We start from the raw sequence: 26039 nt of genomic DNA, 5'->3' as shown, positions 1-26039 counted from the left end.
TGGGATGAATGTGTCTGTCTAAAAGTATGGTCATGCAGTAGGCCACCAAAAGGTAAATCAAGGTAGCTGATGGCAATCTTTGTTGGCTGAAATCACTGGAACGACAATTATGTAGGTCACAAGAGCTGGGAAAATCAAAACGGCTGTCTTCTGTCTCTAGGCCTTTGAGGCAGCTGCAAAAGGGACTGACAGGTGCTGTATTTTCAGTACTCCTCAGGAGTGCAGCCACTGATTTCTTCTGTGGTGGTGGTGGTTATATTCTGAAAAAATGGTTACCTACCTTTCATAACAGTTGTTCTTTAAGATGTGTTGCTCATGTTGATTCCATTTTAGGTGTGTGCATGCCCACATGCATAGTCATCGGAGATTTTTGCCTTAGAGGTATCCATAGGGTCAGCAGTTGCACCCTCTGAAGTGCTGCACTCATGAGTCGGTATATTAGGCGCCGCCAGCCCTACACCCTCTCAGTTCCTTCTTGTTGGCAACTCTGATAGACGGGCAGGAGGGCGCGTAATGTAATGGACATGAGCAACACATCTCGAAGAACAACAGTTACGAAAGGTAGGTAACCGTTTTTTCTTCTTCGAGTGCTTGCTTATGTCGATTATATTTAGGTGACTCACAAGCAGTATCCCTGGAGATGGGCTCAGAGTTCACTGTCTTGTAGCTGGCAACGCTGCTCTACTGAAGCCAGCATCGTCTTGGGCCTGCTGGGTTAGTGCGTAATGAGACGTAAATGTGTGGATGGATGACCAGGTATCGGCCCTGCAGATATCTTGAATAGGCACTTGGGTCAGGAAGTCTGCCAATGAGGCTTGCCCCCTAGTTGAGTGGGAAGTTACAATCACTGCTGGAGGCACTTTTGCCAGACCGTAGCAGCAATGGATGCAGGCAGTGATCCAGGGTGAAATTCGCTGGGCGGACACTGGACAACCTTTCATCCGGTCCGCCACCATGATGAACAACTGTGTCGACTTATGAAACAGCTTGGTCCTGTCGAAGTAGAAGGCAAGTGCTTTCCTGACATCCAGAGAGTACAATTTGCACTCCTCCTCCAACTTATGAGGCTTTGGAAAGAAGACAGGTAAATATATGTCCTGGCTGGTATGAAACTGAAATTATCTTGGGCAGGAATGCTGGGTGTGGCCGCAGCTGGACCTAGTTCTTATAGAACACTGTATAGGGTCGCGTCGAAGTAAGCGCCCTGATCTCAGAGACCCTGCGGACGTTATTGTGCCCAGGAAAGAAACCTTCCAGAAAAGGAGGAGAAGGGAGCAGGAAGTCAGAGGCTCGAAGGGGGGACCCACCAGCATGAGATACAGGTCCCAAGGAGGGATGGGGTCTGGGATGTGAGGGTAGAGACGCTCCAGACTTTTCAAAAACCGGACCGTCATGTTGTGAGCAAAGACTACCCTGCCCTGGAATGGAGGGTGGAAGGCTGAAATAGCAGTCAAATGGACCTTAATCGAGGACAGGGATAAACCCTGGAGCTTGAGGTGTCTTGTATCAATCTTGATAGTCCAAGATTGCCTGCAGCGAGGCTTGTTGGGTCTTGATATCCTGGTCCAAGGCCCAGCACGTGAACCTTTTCCATTTGGCTAGGTAGGTCACCCCGGTGGAGGGCTTTCTGCTGCCCAACAAGACCTGCTGGACACGGGCCGAACACTCCTGTTCTTCCGCATTCAGCCATGCAGCAGCCAGGATGTCAGGTGCAGGGCCGCCAGGTTTGGGTGCAGAAGACTGCCATGGTTCTGGGACAGCAGATCCGGCCAGAGAGACAGCTGCAGTGGGGCAGCCACCCAAAGGTCCAGCACCGTGTGTAACTAGTGCTGGCGAGGCCAAGCCAGGGCTATCAGGATCACCTTCACCGTGCCCTGTTTGATCTTCATGAGGACACTGTGGATTAAGGGCACCGGCAGGAAGGCATATATCAGAGCCCCTGACCATGGGAGCAAAAAGGCGTCACACAGGGAGCCCCTGTCCATCCCCTGAATCGAGCAGAACACGTGGCACTTCCTGTTCTGGCATGAGGCGAACAAGTCCACCGGGGGAGTTCCCCACTTTTGGAAGATCACACTGACTGCCTCCGGATGGAGCGATCACTCATGGCGAGAAGAGAAGGTCCGGCTGAGGCAATCTACCACCACGTTCCTAGCCCTGGGAAGGTACGCAGCCACCAGATGGATGGCATGCTGCACACAGAAGTCCCAAAGATGGAGAGCTTCTTAGCAAAGGGCCAACAACCTGACTTCACCTTGCTTGTTGATGTAAAACATTGCAGCGATATTGTCCGTCAGGACCTGTACCACCTTGCCCCGCAGGTGGGGCAGGAAAGCCTGGCAGGCCAAGCAAACCACTTGGAGCTCTCAGATATTTATATGGAGGGACAGATCATCCTGTGACCAGTGGCCTTGTGTGCTGAGCTCACCCAGGTGGGCTCCCCAGACTAGGTCCAAGGCATCGGAGACCAGGGTCAGCGGTGAGGATGGGGCTGTGAAGGGAACTCCCTTCAACACCGATCCGGGGTCCAATCAACATTTCAAGGATGACTGTATATGATGCAGCACCCTGACTACCCAGTCTAGATCATGCCTGTTGCTGATGTAGACTGACGTAAACCACGCTTGCAGTGGCCAGAGATGGAGCCGGGCATGACGGACCATGTATGTACATGCTGTCATGTGGCCTAACAATCTCAGGCAGGTGCGAGCGGTGGTGCGAGCGGTGGTTAGCAGGTGGTCCCTTACATGAGAGATCAGGTCCAACATGGCTTGGAAACGGGCTTCTGGAAAGAAGGCTCTGACTTGCATGCAGTCGAGCATCACTTTATGATTTCTATCCATTGCACTGGTCTGAGGGTCAACTTCTTTTCATTTATCAACAGGCCCAGGTCGTGGCAGGTGGAACGTACCAGATAGAGGCTCCTTTGTACCTGATCCTGAGATCTGCCCTTGATGAGCCAATCGTCGAGATACAGGTAGACCTGGACATCTTGACGCCTCAGTTAAGCGGCCACTGGAGCCATACATTTTGTGAATGCCAGTGGGGCCAATGAGAGTCCAAAGAGCAGGGCCGTGAATTGGAAATGGCGCCAGCCCACCATAAAACAGAGGAACCATCTATGCCCTTGGAAGATGGAGATATGAAAATAAGCATCCTTCAAATCGAGGGTGGCGTACCAGTTTCCCGGATCCAGGGAGGGAATGATGGAGGCCAGGGAGACCATATGAAACAAACTTCTTGAGAGATTTTTTGAGGTGTCACAGGTCTTATGAGTCTTAGGCCCCCTTTTGCTTTCGAGATTAGGAAATAATGGGAGTAGAACCCTTTCCCTCTCATTTTGAAAGGGACCTCCTCCACTGCCCCCAGCTGCAGGAGGTTCTTGACCTCCTGAACGAGGAGTTGCCCGTGAGAAGGGTCCCTAAAGAGTGGGAGTGGGAAGGGGGGCGGCCAAGAATGTAGGATGTAGCCCAGAGATATAATTTCGAGCACCCAGCGGTCCGAGGTCACACTCAACCAGGCTGAATGGTAGGGGCGGTTGAGGAAAAAGGATGGACCCAGGAAGTTGACTGGAATGTCACTTCTGAGTACACCCTCAAAACGAGCACTTCTGGCCCCCGTGGGCAGGCTGAGCAGGTGTGTGGGAGGTGGAAGCGTGGTAACGACTAAAACTCATGTCTCTGTCCCTCCTCCTAGCAAAGCCCTGCCGAGGCGGCTAAGGCCCTGGAGGTGCGTGTGTGTGTGTGTGTGGGGGGGGGGGGCTTGAAATGCTTCCTCGCCAATTGCAGCGTATGCAGGCCCAGTGAGCGGAGTGTGGCCCAAGTGTCCTTAAGTCCATGCAGCCTTGCATCCATCTGCTCTGCAAAGAGTCCATTCCCATCAAATGGGAGGTCCTGGATGGAGGACTGCATCTCCTGGTACAGGCCTGCGGTTTGAAGCCAGAAACTGCATCTCATAACCACAGTCGATGCAACCACCCTGGCATCCGAATCGGCCGTGTCCCAGACCATTTTGCAGGTGCATCTAGCCACTGCCATTCCCTCCTCAATTAGGGCTGCGAACTCTTTGTACAAGTCCTTGGGCAGGGAATCCTTGAACTTATGTTCAATGAACTGGATGTTTAATAAATCTTTCTTCCAAAAAGGTCCAGCCTCTTTGCTTCTTTATTTTTGGAGGCAGAACTGGTTTGCCTGGCTGTCTTTCTTGTTGGTAGCAGACACAACCAGTGACCCCGGAGGTGGCTGGGTGTACAAGTATTTGAACCCTTTAGCCAGGATGAAATAGTTCTTTTCAGCCGTTTTGGAGGTGGGTGGAATGGAGGACAGGGTCTGCCAGAGGGCTTTAGCTATTTTCAAGACCCCATCATGCACCAGCAGTGCAACTCATAAGGGGATTGTTGCCGAGAGCACATTAGACAAGGTGTCCGACTGCTCTGTCATCTCCTCCACCTCCAGGCCCAAGTTCATGGCCACCCTTTGGAGCAGGGCCTGATGCTCCTCAAAATCATCCAGTAAGCTGGCATGAGAGGGTCCTGCAACAACCTCGCCTGGCAACAAGGAGGATGACTGAATCACTGGGGGCGGGTCTGGGACATCATCCGCCATGGGGGAAGGGGAGTTAGGGGTGGGCATTCACTCCTGTGCCCCGGTGTCTGATTCTGCTCCGCACACCGAGCCCAGTGCCGCCGGTGCTGTCGGTTGCTTCTCTGAAGTGGCAACCGATGAGTGATGTGAAAGGGCATCAGCAGAAGCAACACATCCCATGAATTCCAGGGGGCCACCTACTTGCACCAGGCACCCACCATCTTCTCTCAATTCTCACTTATTCACAAAGTCAACACACACTAACCTACATCTTTTTAAAAGGTTGTTAATACAGAGCCTTCTTCCAGATGCCCAGGGCATCCTGTCTTATGTGTGTTGTCCTTTTACACTGTAGTCCTTCTTGGGGCAGAGGCCATGTCTTTACCCTATATAGTGCTCAGCAAGCAGCACCAGAACTTAACCAATAATAAACTTGTTTGCTCAAAAGGAAGTTGGTACTTGTTTTTCATCATAGAATCGTAGAAGAATAGAAGAAGATTAGGGTTGGAAGAGACCTCAGGAGGTCATCTAGTCCAACCCATTGCTCAAAGCAGGACTAACACCAATTAAATCATCCCAGCCAGGGCTTTGTCAAGCCGGGCCTTAAAAACCTCTAAGGAAGGAGATTCCACCTCCCTAGGTAACCCATTCCAGTGCTTCACCGCCCTCCTAGTGAAATAGTGTTTCCTAATATCCAACCTAGACCTCCCCCACTGCAACTTGAGACCATTGCTCCTTGTTCTGTCATCTGCCACCATTAAGTATAGCCAAGCTCCATCCTCTTTGGAACCCCCCTTCAGGTAGTTGAAGGCTGCTATCAAATCCCCCCTTACTCTTCTGCAGACTAAACAAGCCCAGTTCCCCCAACCTCTCCTCGTAAGTCATGTGCCCCAGCCCCCTGATCATTTTCGTTGCCCTCCGCTAGACTCTCTCCAATTTGTCCACATCCTTTCTGTAGTGGGGGCCCCAAAACTGGACACAATATTCCAGTTGTGGCCTCACCAGTGCCAAATAGAGGGGAATAATTACTTCCCTCAATCTGCTGGCAATGCTCCTACTAATGCAGCCCAATATGCCGTTAGCCTTCTTGGCAACAAGGGCACACTGCTGACTTATATCCAGCTTCTCATTCACTGTAATCCCCAGGTCCTTTTCTGCAGAACTGCTGCCTAGCCACTCGATCCCTAGTCTGTGCATGGGATTCTTCTGTCCTAAGTGCAGGACTCTGCACTTGTCCTTGTTGAACCTCATCAGATTTCTTTTGGCCCAATCCTCTAATTTGTCTAGGTCCCTCTGTATCTTATCCCTACCCTCCAGCATATCTACCTCTTCCCCCAGCTTAATGTCATCTGTGAACTTGCTGGGGGTGCAATTCATCCCATCATCCAGATCATTAATAAAGATGTTGAACAAAACTGGCCCCCGGACCTACCCTTGAGGCACTTGATACTGGCTGCCAACTAGACATCGAGCCGTTGATCACTACCCGTTGAGCCCGACAATCTAGCCAGCTTTCTATCCACCTTATAGTCCATTCATCCAATCCATACTTTTTTAACTTGCTGGAAAGAATACTGTGGGAATACATGTCACAAGGCATGTTGTACCCTGAAGATCACTGATCCACAAGAGCATATTATCAGCGTACTAGAGAATATGCAAATACCCTTTAATGGCTGTGACATGGAATAAATCGCTTGTGTAACTTTGATAGTACCCGATATATTTGTCTTGATGATTTATTAAGGTGGCAGTCAGTATTCCATTTATGTTTTCTTTTAAAGACAGAAGCCAGAGTCCTGTTCCCCCCCAACCATCTGCCCCTGTCTCACTACACACGTCACTGAAAACAAAAACACTTGTACCTCATGGGTGGATTCATCATTTGTATGTCCATGAAGTTCTTCAAAAGTGTGACTTGGATCCAGTAGCAAAACTCAAAGGCCACTAAGCGATATTTTATATATGCAAAAGGATTTGTTAAGCCCTGACAGCTTCTTAGAACCTGTCAGGCTTCTGTTTCTCTTACTAGGGTCAAATCTAGATAATTTATACAATGCTGTAAATCCAGTTAATCTTAAAATATTCTGTAATTGAGAGGTCAGGAGGCAGTTTAAAGATGCCTTCCATAGTACTGGCTGTGTAGGAAACTGCCCTCCTTCTGATTTGTGTTTTTTCCTCATACATTCTGTAAGATGCAAATAAACATTTTCTCCTGTTTAACGTACATCACAATGGAGTCCCTGACAGTGGAGTTGGGGCATTTTTTTGGCAGGCACAAGCATAGTGATTGGACTTCTGACGAAAGTAAGGCAGACAGCATGGAGAAAGTAGCTGAATCTGCTATGTCAAGAGCACAGAGAATGTTCTCCCTCGGCATTCTTGGAGAGGGCCACCAGGAGACTAAGGTATACAAGGCAGCTATTAGAGGAGCAGAAGAGATTTTGTTTCCAATACTACAACAAGACTACTACCTCCTGTAGAATCCCTTATTTTATCCATCATGGTCTGTTCCAGACACTACGGTTCTGAGTGAAGTATAAATCTGTATATATAGTAGGAGCCTTTGATGATCTATCATCTAAAGCACTCTGTGTCACTTGTACCTCACTATGTTGAAAGGTTGGGTTTTTTTGGAGGGGGAGGGAGTGGTGGGGGAAGGAATCAAAGAACATGATGATTACACTGAGTAGGGATTGTCAATAGCAATTGCACTAGCAATACAGATGTGTATTCAGACTGAGTCATTGGATAGCTAGATCAGGGATAGAGCTGATGACTTCTAAACAGACTATATCTCATTGCTCAGGGATGTAGACTCTTCCATTGACCCTACAAATTTGCAGCCAAGAGCCAACATCAGATTGGACTGTTCAAAAATGAAGAGCTCCTTTAGCTGCTTTGGAGACAATTATTAATAGTAAATATTTATATTATGGTAGCTCCCAAAGGCCCCCATTAATACTATTGTGCTTGGTGAGGAACAAACACAGAGAGAGATGAGACAATCTTTGCACAGAGCATTTGGTTTGGGGGAAGGGTCAGCAGTGGCAACGAATACAGGAATGGCAATAGCAGAAAGGCTAGAAGCAGGTGCGTTAGCATTCAGTGCTAGAGGCATTGGTGACAGATTTGGACAGAAGTGGAAGATCTGATGACCATATCTGGCTGGTAACGCCTTGTGGGGTTCTCTTTAAAAAATATATATATGATAGTCAATCAAGCACTATAGGTTTTTTCCCTTCACACCTTTCTTAAAAAGAGTTGAGACACTTGCACTAGGATGTTATGAGGAAAGAAAAAATATGTTCTAAGCACAGCGATCAGTGTACAGGACTCAGACACACCCAAGAGATCTGATGTATATTCTTGATTCTGCTATGGACATATTGACTTTGCATAAGTCACTTAAGGCCCAATTTTCATTGGCTTCAATATAGCTATTGACAAGAGTAAATGCTACTCAACATGAGTAAGGGTTGCTGAATTGGGCCTTCATGTTTTTGTGCCTTAATTTCCTTGTCTGCAAAATGTAGATTTATAAAACTTGCCTTCCTCAAATGCGCACCATGAGCCTAAATTCATTCATCTTTGTACCACACAATGAGAATCAACAGATGGAAAGCACTAAAACATGCAAAATACGTAACATGCTTGTCATGTGATACATATTTCTACTAAAGATGATTGAAAATGTTCTGACAAAAAGTTTTTCATCAGCAAATGCTGATTTTTCAAAATAAATTATTCAGAGGAAAGGGTCAGTCGACAAATTCCCTACTTCCTAAAATTTTTGAAAAAAGTTCCTTTTTGAGGTTGAAATGACTTTTCATAAGCATGAACCAATTTCTGGTGAATAGGATTTACTCTTTGACTAACTGGAAGAAATGCTGATACTTATGGAAAGTTTTGAATAATATTTTGATTAGAAACAATTTGTTTATATTTTATACTTCTCCCCCAACATTTTTTTTAAACTAGGAATCTTTACATGAAAAGAGAATCTTTATTTCTTAACAGTACTTCAATTTCCATGGTTTGTTCCTCACCAAAAAATCTTAATCCTCTGTTTGCAAGATCATAGACATCTCCACAGCAACTAATGGTGAAGTCAAAAACAGAGGATTATGACTTCAGGTGAAGAACAAACATCTGGAAGTGATGAAATCCTAGAAGACAATGATCCTGTTTTTCAAGAAAACATCAGAAGCAACAAATCAGGGGGAAAGCCCAAAATAATGTAGAAAATATAGATAGAATGCAATCTAAAGGAAACATCCAGTGTTTAGTGGATTAACTATGAACCACATGGAAAATACGGAAAAGAATCTAATGCAAACGTGAAATGCCACTGTACATTTCTTAAGCATACCTTATTTATAAAGGCAATGTCAATACTTCTAATCTTTTTTATTATTATGTAAAAACCCACTGATAATTTAGTGGTGATGAATACAACATATTTTATTTTGTATTTGCAAAATTACTTTTGAAAGAAGCAGATGTGTGCCAGCACATCTGGAAACCACTTTTAATTACATTTTCCTCAAGTAGGAAAGCAGTAGCTTGTACCCATAGTGAAGCTTTTATATCTGACCACACAAATGCTAGCAACCACCTGTGCTTTGCTCTAATTTGCATTATAGAGTATATCACATTACTACCCTATTATTCCAGAACTACATATAAAGTTGTTATGTGATTCAGCGGCAGCAAGTGTGGTCTTAAAAAAGGCCTTTCCTCAACAAAAAATGTAATAAACTTGATTGCAGTTAAGGTACTTACCACTGAGGATATCACAATAAGCGTGAGTCTAAAATTGTCTTGTCTGGTCCTGAAAGTCATAAACATATACATTAAAAATTATGTTTATTAGTCTGCGGAGTGGAATTTAGTAAATTAATTTTTCTCTTCAAATGAGATGCATTGTGTGGGGTTTCATTTTGGTTTGGTTTCTGTTTGTTTTTTTTACATTTTATTTCAGACTTTTAGTGTCATAATCATACTTCATCCTGCATTTTTAGTCAAACTCTATGATTACAAAAGACAATTACAACTCTGATCTGCCAGCACAATATTTCATTTCAGTCAAAAATATTTTCATAAACTGCAAACATCTTGATTTTATGGTAATCTGGGTCTTTTGGTCTTACAAGGGAAAAGTGAATGTTTTGCTTGTTTACATCCCTATCACTCATTTTTGACAAAGGATGAAGTTCCAGATTTGTACATTATTTTTATATTCCTTTTTTCAATATCACTCTTTCAGAATTCTCAGTGTGTCTAAGGTGGACATGCAAACATCTGTATGTACCGTCTGGGAGGGGAGACAGTGATTACTTGTAATGTATTTAACTCTGATATAGGAATCCCTGAATCTCCAAGAACACATCAGTCAGAAATGGACACTAGTATGTACAACTTTTCCAAATAGTTTTTTTCTCCCTTAAAAAAGTATAAAAAAGAGTAATCCTTGAACATAATGATACAGCCAAACGAACTACCATATTTTAGTATAAATTGCTATGGTTATTTTCATAACATTCATTTAACTAAGAACAGAGCTATAAATGTCATTTCAGCATGCTTCTATCTGCTTATCAGTCAATATGTTTGGGAAAAAAGATTTTACAATATCATTAATGTAAAAACACATTCACCTGACTAATATTTTCACCCCCATTTCAGAAATTAAATTTTACGGGATTATATGGAAGCCACAGAGAATTCCTCTTGGGACCAAATTCTGAGTAACTTAATTAAGTGCTGTCAAGAGCCCTGAGGTTTGGAATGAATGATTCTTCTCCCTCTTCCAGACAGAGGAATAGTGGAGCTGATTCCTGGATACTAGCTCTGCCATTATACTCTCTTTCTTTGTGGAGGCATCACTAATGGATCCATAAATCTATTTGGCCTCTCTCCTGCCCTCCCACCACCAAAATCCCTCCATGACCATGCACAGTAGCACCTAGATAGAATGCATTCCCTGCACAGGCTTTCCAAATTCTGCTGCCTCCCACCATATAGCAGCATTGGTTCTCCTGCATCTAAGGTTCTGGGAAAGATTTGTCCCTTAATCTATCTTCTTCATACTTCCAAGGCTTGTGTGCCACACCTATGCATATTGGGCATCCCTTTAAAAATGCACCCAAGTACTATATATTCAATAATATTGCAAATGCTGGATGGGTTGCTGTATAGAACACTCACTATGCCACACTGCGAGCCCTTTAATATCCTAGGGGAATTAAGAAGGTTAACAGGCCACAATCATATTGTTGTAAAATTATAACCTGGTTTCACAGTATGAACATATTGGTTGTCCATGTGAAGGAGAGAGAATACTCTTTCTCCTATTCCCTAATCTATGGTAATTGTTTTACACTGTTAAAAATATTTTCATTTTTGTGAATCACACATAACTAAAAATGTAAAAGGACCACTGTCTACTTGGAAAAACAGGCAAACCTCATACATATCTTGTAAAATGTATTGCAAACTAGATAAATTCATAAGGCGTACAAAGCCTGTCGAGCATTCAATAGTGCTCAACTATTACACAAAAATAAGTTTATTTTGTATATTCATTTTATCATTTGCTTCTTAGGAACCACTTGAAATCAACTTTATTGAGGGAAAAAGGTGTTTTTAATTATCAAAACAGTGGATCTGTGAATTTAAATCTGATTCCTCTTGGAAATATTTTATCTGATGTAGTTTTTTAAGTGAGAATGTGTTAGCACATACTTAACCAGCTGGCACACCAACATAAATAAATTGGAAATAGTGGCACTGATTTATCTAATCAAAGCAAGGTTATGGGAATAAGTTTAGAAACAAAAGAATGCAAACTGGCTGGAAAAAAAAAAAGCTCTTAGATGCTACTTCTTTTTACAAAATTCGGAGCTCATTCCACCACCCTTCCTAACTTTATTACCATCCTCCACAAGTCAGGCCAGTGAAGACAATGGGGCTGCTTGTAGAAGATGGTACTACAATCAGGAACCAAGTGAAATACTCATAATCATATCTTCAGCTTTTAAGAGAGAGATAGATGCTGATTCTGTTTAGAGTTAAGAGACACTTAAGCAGGGGAGTAGGAAAATTACGCTCCACCACAAATGGTTAAGCAGTCACGGAAAGAAAGAAAAAATTGCATCCTACAAAGGCTTGCTCACCATGGGTACAATTCAAAGCCCAGTGAAGTCAATGGGATTCTTTCCAGTGATTACAATGAGCTTTAGATCAGGCCCCAAGTGTTCACATTTCCTCAACTGCCACACTCACTAGCATTGCTAATAGGAGAATAGCATAATAAGGGATGTGTCTGGGAATGAGATGAACAGTGCCTTAGAAGAAACGGGATTTTTACGAGATGCTGAGCCATTAACATTTTAAAATATAGATATGAATTCATTCTACTGTAATTCACAGTATTGCAGATAACAGCCTGGTGGTGGGGTAAAGAGCAAGCAAACACTCCCATGGACACACTACCCAAATCCCTCTCATTTCAGACTGTAGATTTGATGGGATTTATTAGGACAATTCCCCTTAAACCAATTAGCCCGGTAGTGTTCATGCGCATGCGTACACATGGAGTTAGTCCACTCAGTTACTTGCAAAGTAGTAAACTGGAAACAGGATTGTGGCTGGTGACTGGTGCAGAACATGCTACATGAAGGGAAAAGAGAGCATCGCCACCTGGACAGAAAGCCCTCCCACAGCCAGAAACTACTGAATATCTGGGTGACTGTTGTGTGCAGAATGCAGAGTTGACATTGGAATTACCACCAGGAACAGGGGTTTTCTGGGTCATGTTAGTATGTCATGGCCATTTTAAGAAGGGCAGGGTTAAATCCTTGTCCATTTTTTCCCTTAAAGAACTGGTTGCAGATATTTAAAAAGGCTACGTAATTCTATTGGTCCTTCTTGGGAAATTTGACAAATCTAATATCATATATCATTGTTCTCAATTAAAAACAATATTTGGATACAGTAATTATTTAATAACCAATCAGAATATGATGTGGTTATACCAACAATTTGTTAATTAAAAACTTTGTAAACTTTTGAGAGTCTGCTGCAGAAAGAATAGAGAAGGGAATATTATCAAGAACTATTTTGTCTGCATGTAGTCTCTGAGGAAACTCACACATTTTTATTCAGACCCTTAAATCACTGCACAGAAAAAAAATAAAAATAAAAAAGCGCACATAACATGCTAATAAAGTGAGATTTCATTAGTAAATTACACCACTGTACACGATAAGTAGTCTGCATGCTTGTATTCCCATTGCATAAGAATACACAGCAATCATACTACTCTTATATAATGCTAAAAGTCTGAAGATAAAAAATAAATAAAATAAGTTCATGTTAAATTGGAATTTCTAGTCGTTTACTATACTTTTTATCACTGAGCTGACAACACATTACCATTAGTAGCTTATAACAAAACTAACATTTTAATTTAGCACATCATCTTCTTTTTTCTCTAACCCATGAAGTTTGGAGTCTGGTATGTACTCCTCTTATCTAACTCTGTTACTTTAGAATCTAAGAGTGCACTGTGTACATTAATCTTTCATGGCAGAGTTCACTGAAGTTCTGCCAAAATTCAATAATTATGTTCTATCCAGTGTAACAATTTATTTATCTCATTGCTGGAATTTAGACCATATAGAACAAAGTGCTCAGTTTATATGAATGAAATGCATTTTAAAAAATCCTCTGTTTCATTTCTCAAGTTTTAAAAATGATGGTGCAAATTACTGAATCTGAAGGCTGTCTTTTCAAGTCTGTTTGTTAGCCAGGTGAATCGAACATGCTTTGTTATGTGTTTATTTGATTTTTTGAAGTAGGGGAAAAAGTACTTTAGATATTGTTACATATTGGAAAAAATCACATACAATGTCCTTTTGTCACTGCACTATTAGCAAAATCCTCAAGCATTAATGTGTCATGATTAACAGTGCAAACTACAAAGCAAAACTGTAATATTTTGAATGAGGACCAATTATTTTATTAAGTTAAAATCAGCAATTGGAAGTTCAGCTGTTCTATAGAGTAAAATCAAAGATAAAAAATAGAGTAAACTTCAATTCCACAATTCTTCACACTAGTGATACCTTCATAAACAAACAAAAACCAAAAGTTAAAGAACGCCAATTAAGAAGTTAAAATAACACCATTTCAGAGAGTTGTAAAAATCACTTGATGGGGAATATTTAGTATGCTTTACTTTTGAGAATCTCCAGGAAAGTTAACAAACCAGGTCATGTATCAACCTGGCTGTACTGAAGAAATATTCATTTGTTGTTTCAGGATTTAGAAAGAGGAAATAATGTTAAATATTATTTACTGACTTAGCCAATATTTTTTGATGAAGCAAAATACTAACTAGCATGTCAGGTACTTTTGTGAACTTTACAGTAGTCTAAAATCAAATTTACAATGTCTTTAGTTTCTTTGCAAACTCTCCTTTACTTTAGACACTAACAATCTCTGAAGTTAGTGCTTCACAATAGAGAACTTGACTTTGGATTTAGAAAATGGCTCACAAAGTTTTTAGAGCAGTACATGCTATGATTTATAACTTAGTCCTCCCCCTTACCTCCATAAAATATGAAACTCTACAAGCAATGCACAAAGTATTGATAGCCAGTGCTCACTTTTTGTACTGAAAACCTTGCTTTAAAATGTAGTTGGCAATGAATGGGATAGAAATTGGGGGGTGGGAGGGTAAGGGAGGTTAAATCAACTGTAACTAATTTAGAGACACAAGCAAAAATTATTTTTATATATTGGATACAAGATTTATTTCCCCCTCTCCCAAATGCTACTTTGATATTTCCTTTTATGCACTATATTGTCATTTTCCGGCAATACTTCAGAGTAAAACAGGATTCAGCTGCAATATATTTTCACCCCTTGGCAAACCTAAAAATAAAATCTCCACTAAAATCTATTAGATCTTACACATGTTGTGCTGTTTCAGAAACACGGTCAATCGTTATTTCAATGTATTTTTAATCTTGTCAGCTTTCACCTCTGCAAACGCCATGTGTTACAATTCAAATGTTAGGAAAGAATGTACAGTATCATAATTCAGTTCACAGCAACACAATAATGCACAAACACTTTTCTACACAAGTTAATATGCATTTTCAGACCCAGAAGGTTTCTTAAAGCTTCTCAAGTTGTTCCAGGTGCTTTTCCCTAAATCTAGTTACATCTTGCATTGTGTAATAATAAAGGAAAGAACAATACACTTTATAGAAAATGTATGTATGTTTAAAAAAGAAATACACAATGCCTACAAAGCCCATTCTAACTGCAGGTGCTATTGCAAAAGGGAGCAGAGTAGTGTGGTGATGAAAGCCTCGTTTCTTACTGATGCTGCTTATTAAACATGACTTTGCTTATAAGTCAAGGGAAAAACAGATTAAAATATAAGAGGAAACAAGCAATTAAAAGGCTAAAACCACAAGTACTGCTAAGTAAAATAAAATCTTTACAAAAATCTTGCTTCATATATTCCCCTTTACATCGAGTAGACACTGAAACCTGCCTTCAGTACTGTTGCAAGCTATACAGTATGTAACAGGAGGTGCTTAGTTTCCAATTACTGTACTTCATTGTTGGAAACAGATTTAACTCAAAAAACATTCAAGTGTTCAATAGTGAACTATTCATTTACTGGACCAAATTTATTTAGATAATATAAAAAACGAATAAGTGCATATAAAATACAGTGACAATCTTTACAAATTTTTGATCTCTGAAAACACTGAAATGTCAACTTTCTCAGTTCTTTATTAATATTTAAAGTAACTCTCCTGTTCCGTTTTTAATAATAAAGGACATGCAGCTGTTGCACACTATTCCAGAAAGCTTCATAGCCAGATTTTTTTAAATTTAGGATAAATTCAAAGGTTTCTGTTATTTTTTTTTAAATTACAACATTCTGTCTATATCTGAATAGTTATATTTAAAAAGTTAACTTTTACTGTGCACACAAAGAAACTTCTAGAAAATTTCATTACTTACTGTTCACTGAGTATTACTTACTGAGATTAACTGTTTAAAGAATTCATCTGCTACTTATCCAGGAGTGTTTTAAACAACCCTTAGCACTGTATACTGCTTAAATGAGATAAAATTAGCCTGTTTCGGTATACTGAAAAAAAGATATACATATAAAAGACAAGCCTTCCTCCTTATGACTAAGCTCATTGTAACCTATTTCTGGTGGCAAGTAAGCTAAGGAAATTCAGAATGATAATAGCAACAATTTGGTACATTAGGAAAAACCAGAAAGAAAATGAATGTGTCAGATATACTGTACAAAGTCATTTTGACATGCCTACACAACTGGTTGTAGCAGCTTTCACAAATAATTCCTAATCACAAAAAAATGCTCCAGGTTCTTTTAGAGAAAGCTTGCTGTTGGGAAGTTGATTTTGGCGAGGTGCCAAAATCATGTGCACAAGGGGCCCTCATTACCAATTCATGGCAGCCTTCAGCGCTGACAAAAAAATGTGACCCAACAGGCTAAAGCAACGACTAAAATTAAAAATTATGAGACAAAGACAACTTACTTAATATTCCTTCCATAGCCACATTGAACTTTTTCGTAATTAAACCCTCGTTAGTTTAAACAGTTTTCAACTTCTTTTAAATAATTGAGCAGGCATTCTTTAAAATCTGAAAGCTTTCCCTGTAAATTCACTCAATCTACTGCACTTTTAAAAGTATTTTCATGTGCTAACAGAACTTTCATTGTATGTGTCTACTAAAAATCTCTCTAAAGCAGGAGTAGCGTGCCCATATTTAATTTCTATAAATAGTAAACAGACAATTACAACATTTCACCAGCTTTAAAACTAACGGGGGGGAGGAGGAAGGGAGGACTTAATATATAAGAGTAGCTATTTCCCAAATGTTCTAAAAAGATAATCAAAATGTTCATGCAAGTTGCAAACATTAAGCATTTACAATTAACAGAGCTGCACAACTTTCCCATAAAAGCAGATTTGATACACAGCCTTACCTAGATGTCGTCTGGCTTTTCTGTGGATCAAAAAGTTTCCTGCCTAAGCACACAGATATTCTTTCACAAACCATAAAGGCCCCTTTGATTAATCCAGCACTGTAACAGACTGCTTTCTACACCACAGTGAGAGCAGGATACGTCAGCTTGCAAGAGAAAAAAAATATTCTTAATACACAATTAGCAGCAGATTGTATAATAGTGGATTTATCTTAAAGAGGGAAAAGGCATTTTTTAAAAAGCAAAGAGGGTGTGGTCAGATGTTAGGCTATCCCTGAGAAAAGGGGCCTAGGCTGCATTAGTACCTAAATACTAGCAGAAGCAAACTGGGAAAGGAGCCAATGGAATGACTTTGTTTGACCCAGCTGCCAATCTCTCCTGAAGCAGTGCGCCAGACTAAACACTGACACTATTTTAACTCAAATCAGGCTACAGCAGCTGTTTGCTTTCCGGCTCTGAGCTATGCACCATGGCCATGATGACTCTGCACAGCACATATGATAGAGCTAGGGTTGTACTGCTAAAATATGTTCCATGTTTGGATTTGTCATATAGGAGCAATTTTAACACCCCTTGTTCCCCTGGAGTGAAATAAAAATGAGTTTATAGTCCTGTAGAAACTCAGCATTTCAATTCAAGTAAAGAGGAGAAGTGACCATTTAGGACAAAAGAGGACTGGAACATACTGTACAGATATGCGCACATGATTCCAAAATCCAACTGGCACCCAAGATAGAATCAGTGCTAAGTCAAAAAATAAGATGTATCAAGAATCAGAAATAACGTCTCTTTTCCCTTTCTCACTAGTTCTTCTACCTAAACTGTATTTTTGTAACAGTTTTTAAATATTGTATAGGCATCCCTCCCCCATAAATACTATACATATATGTGTTGTGTATGTAGGCATATATATACCCATACACACACAGGTCCAGATTCTGTTCTCAGTTACACTGGTGCAACTCCAGAATAACTCCATTGCAACCAGTGGAGTTATTCCAATTTGCACCATCATAAACGGGATTAGAACTTGACGTATCCATTTACATATAAAGTTCATATGTGAAAAGTAAGATCATTAAAAGAAAATATAAGCCTCTATTAGCTACAGGTATGGTGCATGGAAGCTGACACACCATATTCTGTAACCAATGTAAAAAGAAACATTCAGATCTTGTGAGTATCTGAAGTGGAACACAAACATACATAAAATTCAACAGGGGCACTGAGAAACATCCCTTCTGAACTATGTAGTATCAGATTATATAGCAAAAGTTGAACAAAGTTTCTTCTATTAGAATTTTGGTGCACTTCCACTCAAACTGTCCAATGATGCCACAGCCACAGAGTTCCTCTACCCCCACCCGGCCCTAGAGAGCTCATTGGCTTCTCCCACACACAGTGCATCCCTGTCCCCTAGCCTTGCCTCCCCAGATGACATGAAACAAATGTTGAAGTACACTAATTCAAAGCAAAAAAGTAGACTATAGGAGAGAATAATTGGTGTGCTGACATCTTCCATGGGCACGTTCTGTCTAATTATCAAATGAGAACTAGAGGAGCATTCCTTTTTTCTTCAAATATATTTTATTTAGGTTTTCACAGAGAAAATCATATCACAAAGCTGAACATACAGTATGCACTGCAGAGTGCAGCAATACCAGTGCTGCAACTGTTGTGACTTTACTGCAAGCCTCACAATATTTGGTGTTTCCTTTAAGCCCTGGCTCTTGAAGTCAAGTGATCAGGTGAGAATCTCAGGTTTCATTTTTTTTTTTTATTTTATTTTATTTTAAGAAAGCTTATAGCTCTCATGGTTGCAGGAAAAAAAACCTTGAAAATATGAACCGAGTGCATCCTAAAGAGGTAAAAAAACCCAAACCAACCAACCAACCAAAACGCAGAAGACACATAAAAAGACCCCATGACTCACTGGAGGTTTTGGTGTTATTTTTTTTTTTTAAATCATGATTTTTAAGATAATCTCATGATTTCTGGAGCCTGACGCATGATTTCTGAATGTTTGGGATTGACAGGAATGGATATTTTAAAGCCAATGTATGCCCCAAACAGTCATAATAAAAGATCATAATGGTGATAGCTCACTCTGTTGACTGGGCTGGATAAGTCTGATACTGAGATACTCAGCACCCACAACACTCACTAAAACCAATGGAAGTCATTGGTGCTGAGCGCTCATCAGTATCATATCAGGAAACACATGTACAAAAATAGAATTTCAGATATCATGGTGGCCCAACAAAGATCTGCAGATATTGTGGATCAATAAAGTTTTTGAACAAAATATCCATATATTCAGCTCCATGATGAAAGTTATGCAAGGGAGTTTAGAGAGGGGATGTGAGAGCCTGATACACCTGATTAACATTCTCTAAACTTAGGCCAATAAACACCCCCTTCCCCAAACAAAACAAAACAAAACACAAGAGGCTGCAGAAGTAGGAAGAGAATGCAGGCAGAGGTCCAGCAGCAGAGTGGGGGCTATCCAGTTTATTGCACTGAATGCAGCATGTGTAATTACCTCCCTTGTGGGCAGGTGGCATATGTGTGGATTCGGTGCAAGCAGCTCATGGCTCTCAGAAACTGAGTACAGGCTCTTGAGACCAGAGGAGCTAAAGGCAACAGAGAGGTACTTACATGAGACTTTCCAGGACACAGTACAGTGGTCCCACCCAGAGTCTGACTGCCTCTGTGCTATTGAGGAGGATGAAAGTGTCAGGGAAGTAGTACATCAAAGTGGAGTGGTGGGAAACAATCCTATAGTTGTCCAGATGATGTCATGGTATCCTCTCGCATTGAGGATACCTCTCCGGGGAAAGTAATCCCAGTTATTAGGAAGATACAGGTAATAGTAATGGGGGATCTGATCATTAGAAATATAGATAGCTGGGTTTGTGATGACCGGGAGAATCGGTGAATTGCCTGCTGGGTGCAAAGGTTGCATAGCTTGAGACATCTTGACAGGCTTTTGTGCAGTCCTAGGGAGGAGCTAGTGGTTGTAGTACTCATAGGTCCCAATGACAGGGAAATATAAGAGGTCCTGGAGGTCAAATTTAGGCTGCTAGGTAAGAGATTGAAATTAAGGACCTCCATGGTAGCAGTCTCTGAAATGCTTCAAGTTCCACGCACAGGCCCAGTTAGACAGGCAGAACTGCAGGGTCTCAATGCGTGGATGAGACGATGGTGTAGGGTGGCAGAGTACAGGGTTAGTAGGAACTGGGGGACCTTTTGAAAAGGAGGAGCCTATACAGGAAGGATGGGCTCCACCTAAACCAAAATGGAGCCAGATTGCTGGCATGTAAAATTTTAAAGGTTGTAGAGGAGTTTTTAAACTAAGGGGGAAAGCTGACAGGTGCAGAGGAGCACATGGTTCAAACAGAGACATCCCGTAGGGAACGATCTATTAATGGGGATTCTCTATATCAGGGATAGGCAACCTATGGCATGCGTGCCGAAGGCGGCACGCGAGCTGATTTTCAGTGGCACTCACACTGCCCAGGTCCTGGCCACCGGTGCGGGGGCTCTGATTTTAATTTAATTTTAAATGAAGTTTCTTAAACATTTTAAAAACCTTATTTACTTTACATACAACAATAGTTTAGTTATATATTATAGACTTATAGAAAGAGACCGTCTAAAAACGTTAAAATGTATTACTGGCATGCGAAACCTTTAATTAGAGTGAATAAATGAAGACTCGGCACACCACTTTTGAAAGGATGCCGACCCCTGCTCTATATCTTAGTAAGGAGGAGAGAATGGAAATTGATAAAGCACATGAAGGAACTGAAGAGAAACAGTCAAATGAAAAACAGTTCCATTCAATTACATCACATAATGGCAGAGAGCTAAAAACTGACAAATTTGCTTGTATACAAATGTTAGATATTGTGACAGACCCAGACCAGTGGGGTACAGGAGTCTGGTAGAGGGCAAATATACCGGTCACTGGATGAGTAGTTTTCTGTTCCCTGAGTGACCAGAGCAGCGGCTGCACTAGAGTAATCAGGAACCTGCTAGAACCAGTTAAGGCAGGCAGGCTAATTAGGACACCTGGAGCCAATTAAGAAGCAGCTGCTAGAATCAATTAAGGCAGGCTAATCAGGGCACCTGGGTTTTAAAAGGAGCTCACTTCAGTTTGTGGTGTGAATGTGAGGAGCTGGGAGCAAGAGGCGCAAGGAGTTGAGAGGGAGAGGGTGTGCTGCTGGAGGACTGAGGAGCACAAGCGTTATCAGACACCAGGAGGAAGGTCCTGTGGTGAGAATAAGGAAGGTGTTTGGAGGAGGCCATGGGGAAGTAGCCCAGGGAGTTGTAGCTGTCATGCAGCTGTTACAGGAGGGACTATAGACAGCTACAGTCCACAGGGCCCTGGGCTGGAACCCGGAGTAGAGGGCAGACCCGGATTCCCCCCAAACCTCCCAATTGACCTGGACTGTGGGTTCTTCCAGAGGGGAAGGTCTCTGGGCTGTTCCCCAACCCACATGGTGAATCTCTGAGGCAAGAAAATCCGCCAATAAGCGCAGGACCCACCAAGATAGAGGAGGAACTTTGTCACAATATCTAAATACTAAGATGGGTGAACTTGAGTGCCTGGTATTAAATGAGGATATTAATATAATAGGCAACACAGCAACTTGGTGGAATGATGAGAATAAATGGGAAATGGTAATACCAGGGTACAACATATATAGGAATGACAGAGTAGGTAGCATTGGTGGGAGAGTGGCACTATATATGAAAGAAAGCAGAGTTAAATATAATAAAAATCTTAAACTAATCAAAATATACCATAGAAACTTGATAGATAGAAATTCCATGCTTCAATAAGAAGAATATAGCGGCAGGAATATACTACCGACCACCTGACCATGGTGGTGATTGTGAAATGCTCTGGGGGATTTGAGAAACTATAAAAATAGAAAACTCAGTAATAATGGGAGATTTCAACTATCCCTATATAGACTGGTACAGGTCACCTCTAGACTGGATTCACAGATATATTTTCTAGACACCATAAATGACTGCTTCTTGGAACAGCTAGTCCTGGAACCCACAAGAAGAGAGGCAATTCTTGATTTAGTCCTAAGTGGAGCACCGACTCTGGTCCAAGAGGTGAATATAGATGAACCACTCAGTAATATAATTAAATTTAACATCCTTGTGGGTGAGAAAATACCGAAGAAGCCGATCACAATAATACTTAATTTCAGAAAGGGGGATCTACACAAAAATGAGGATGCTAGTTAAACGGAAATTAAAAGGTAGTCACAAAAGTGAAATGCCTGCAAGCTGCATGGATTTTTTTTTAAATACTATAGGACAACAAATTAAAAAGTGGTGAGAAGCAAGAAAGCATCCTTTTAAAAATTGGAAATTAAATCTTACTGACGAAAATAGAGAGGGGCATAAACTCTGATAAGTCAAGTGGAAAAGTATAATTAGGCATGTTGAAAAAGAATTTGAAAAGTAATTAGCAAAAGACTTGAAAACTAACAGCATTTTTTAAAGTATATCAGAAGCAGGACAACTGCCAAACAATCGGGGGGGTGGGGGGAGATCGCTGGATGATCAAGGTGCTACAGGCGCACTCAAGGCTATTGAGGAGAAGCTAAATGAATTCTTCGCATTGGTCTTCACTGCAGAAGATGTGAGGGAGATTCCCATACCTGAGCCATTGTTTTTAGGTGAAAAATCTGAGGAATTGTCCCAGATTAAAGGGTCAGTAGAGGAGGTTTTGGAACAAATTAAACAGTAAGAAGTCACCCGGACCACATGGTATTCACTAAAGAGTTCTGAAGGAACTCAAATATGAAATTGCAGAACTACTAACTGTGGTAAGTAACTTATCACTAAAATCAGCTTCTGGACCATGAGAGTCAGTTGGACAGCTAATGTCACACCAATTTTTTAAAAAGGCTCCAGAGGCAAGCCTGGCAATTACAGGCCAGTAAGCCTAACTGCAGTACGAGGCAAATTGGTTGAAACTATAGTAAAGAACAGAATTATCAGAGACATAGATGAATATAGAATCATAGGACTGGAAGGGACCTCGAGAGGTCATCTTGTCCAGTCCCCTGCTCTCATGGCAGGACTATTATCTAGACCATTCCTGACAGGTGTTTGTCTAACCTGCTCTTAAAAATCTCCAATAATGGAGATTCCACAACCTCCCTAGACAATATCCAACCTAAACATCCCTTGCTGCAATTTAAGACCATTGCTTTTTGTCCTATCCTCAGCGGTTAAGAAGAACAATTCTTCTCCCTCTTCCTTGTAACAACCTTTTATATACTTGAAAACTATTTTCATGTCCCCTCTCAGTCTTCTCTTTTCCAGACTACATAAACCCTTTTTTTTGTTTTTTCAATTTTCCCTCATAGGTCAGGTTTTCTAGATCTTTAATAATTTTTGTTGCTCTTCTCTGGATTTCTCCAATTTGTCCACATCTTTCCTGAAATGTGGCACCCAGAACTGGACACAATACTCCAGTTTTGGGGTTCCAAAGAGGATGGATCTAGACTGTTCTCAGTGGTACCTGATGACAGAACAAGGAGTAATGGTCTCAAGTTGCAGTTGGGGAGGTTTAGGTTGGATATTAGGAAAAACTTTTTCACTAGGAGGGTGGTGAAGCACTGGAATGGGTTTCCACCACCTCCCGAGGTATCTCCTTCCTTAGAGGTTTTTAAGGTCAGGCTTGAAAAAGCCCTGGCTGGGATGATTTAGTTGGGAATTGGTCCTGCTTTGAGCAGGAGGTTGGACTAGATGACCTCCTGAGGTCCCTTCCAACCCTGATATTCTATGATTCTATGAGTTGAGGCCTAATTAGCGCGGAGTAGAGCGGAAGAATTACTTCTCGTGTCTTGCTTACAACACTCCTGCTAATACATCCCATAATTATGTTAGCTTTTTTTTTTTGCAACAGTGTTACTCTGTTGACTCATATTTAGCTTGTGGCCCATTATGACTCACAGATCCCTTTCTGTATTACTACTTCCTAGGCAGTCATTTCCCAATTTGTATGTGTGCAACTAATTGTTCCTTCCTAAATGGAGTACTTTGCATTTGTCCTTATTGATTTTCATCCTATTTACTTCAGACCATTTCTCCAGTTTGTCCAGATCATTTTGAATTTTAATCCTATCCTCCAAAGCACTTGCAACTCCTCCTAGCTTGGTATCGTCCGCAAACTTTATAAGTGTACTCTGTCTGCCATTATCTAAATCATGGATATCCAGAAGGCTTGTCAAAGAAAGCTATCAGGTTGGTTTGACATGATTTGTTCTTGACAAATCCATGCTGTTACTTATCACCTTATTATCTTCTAGATGTTTGCAAATTGATTGCTTAATTATCTGCTCCATTATCTTTCCAGGTACAGAAGTTAAGCTGACTGGTCTGTAATTCCTCAGGTTGTCCTTATTTCCCTTTTTATAGATGGCACTATATTTGCCCTTTTCCAGTCTTCTGAAATCTCTCTCAGCTTCCAAGACTTTTCAAAGCTAATCGCCAATGGCTCAGATATCTCCTCAGTCAGCTCCTTGAGTATTCTAGGATGCATTTCATCAGGCCCTGGTGACTTGAAGACATCTAATTTGTCCAAGTAATTTTTAACCATTTTTTCCCCTATTTTAGCCTCTGATCCTATCTCATTTTCACTGGCATTCACTATGTTAAACGTCCAATCACCACCAACCTTCTTGGTGAAAAGTGAAGCAAAGAAGTCATTAAGCACCTCTGCCATTTCTAATTTTGTCTCTACATACTTGTGTTATTTGTTTCTATTCATTCTTTGTAATTTGACCTCGTTTCCACTTTTTGTAGGACTCTTTTTTTTTTTTAGATCATTGAAGATCTCCTGGTTAAGCCAGGGTGGTCTCTTGCCATACTTCCTATCTTTTCTACGCAGTGGGATAGTTTGTTCTTGTGCCCTTAATAATGTCTCTTTGAAAAACTGCCAGCTGTCTTCAATTGTTTTTCCCCTTAGATTTGCTTCCCATAAAAATCTTACCTACCAAATCCCAGAGTTTGCTAAAGTCTACTTTCTTGAAATCCATTGTCTTTATTTTGCTGTTCTCCCTCCTACCATTCCTTAGAATCATCCACCATTTCATGATCACTTTCACCGAAAAAATTCTCAACCAGTTCGATTCTCAACATGATCTGCTGGGAAAGAGTAAACATGTTTTTTGCAAAGGGAAATCATGCCTCACCAATCTATTAACATTCTTTGCGGGGATCAACAAACATGGACAAGGGTGATCCAATAGTGTACTTGGAATTTCAGAAAGCTCTAGACAAAGTCCCTCACCAAAGTCTCTTAAGCAAAAAAAAAAAAGCAGTCATGGGATAAGAGGGACGGTCCTTTCATGGATCAGTAACTGGTTAAAAGACAGGAAACACAGGGTTGGAATAAACAGTCAGTTTTCAGAAGGGAGAAAGGTAAATAGTGGTATCATCCCCCAGGGATCTGTACTGGGACCCAGTGCTGTTCAATATATTCATAAACAATCTGCAGGGCTGTCCCTAGCTATTTTGGTGCCCTACGCAGTCCCCCCGTGGGGGGGGGGGCATGTGGGGCCCCGCCCTAGGCCTCTGCAGGGGGTGTGTGTGTCCACTTCCTGCGGGAAGTGGAGTGACCCGGCCCCAGCATGCTCTGCTTCCCTGGTTCCCAGGCTTGGGGGGCAGAGGGGAACTGCCCCCCAGCACTTGCCAGCGGTGTGGCTGGGAGCCAGAGGAGCAGAGCAGGCTGGGGCCGGGTCGCTCTACTTACCAGTGAGGGCAGGCCCAACCGCTTCTGGAGTCCTCAGGGAAAGGGCTGGAGTGGGGGCAGAGCTGGTGCAGAGCAGGGGCGGGAAGAGGCGGGGCAGGGGCGGAGCAGGGGCGGAGGTCACGGGGAAGAGGCAGGGCAGGGGCTGGAGCAGCACGCAGCTGCGTAGGGCACCAGGAAATTTCCTGGTGCCCTACGCAGCTGCGTACTTTGCATATGGGTAAGGACGGCCCTGATGATCTGGAAAAAAAGAGGTGAACAGTGAGGTAGCAAAATTTGCAGATGATACAAAATTACTTAAGATAGTTAATTCCAAAGCTGTGAAGAGTGACAAAGAGATCTCACAAAACTCGGTAAGTGAGCAACCAAATGGCAAAAGAAATTCAATGTTGATAAATGCAAAGTAATGTACATTGGAAAAGATAATCCCAAATATACATAAAAAATGATGTGATCTAAATTAGCTGTTTTACTCAAGAAAGATCTTGGTGTCATTGTGGATAGTTTTCTGAAAACAGCCACTCAATGTGCAGCAGCAGTCAAAAAAGCAAACAGAATGTTGGGAATCATTAAGAAAGGGCTAGATAATAAGACAGAAAATATCATAATAAAT

Source organism: Emys orbicularis, chromosome 1 (assembly GCF_028017835.1).
Source record: "Emys orbicularis isolate rEmyOrb1 chromosome 1, rEmyOrb1.hap1, whole genome shotgun sequence".
Lineage (NCBI taxonomy): Eukaryota > Metazoa > Chordata > Testudines > Emydidae > Emys > Emys orbicularis.
Note: the sequence above shows the minus strand (reverse complement) of the source record.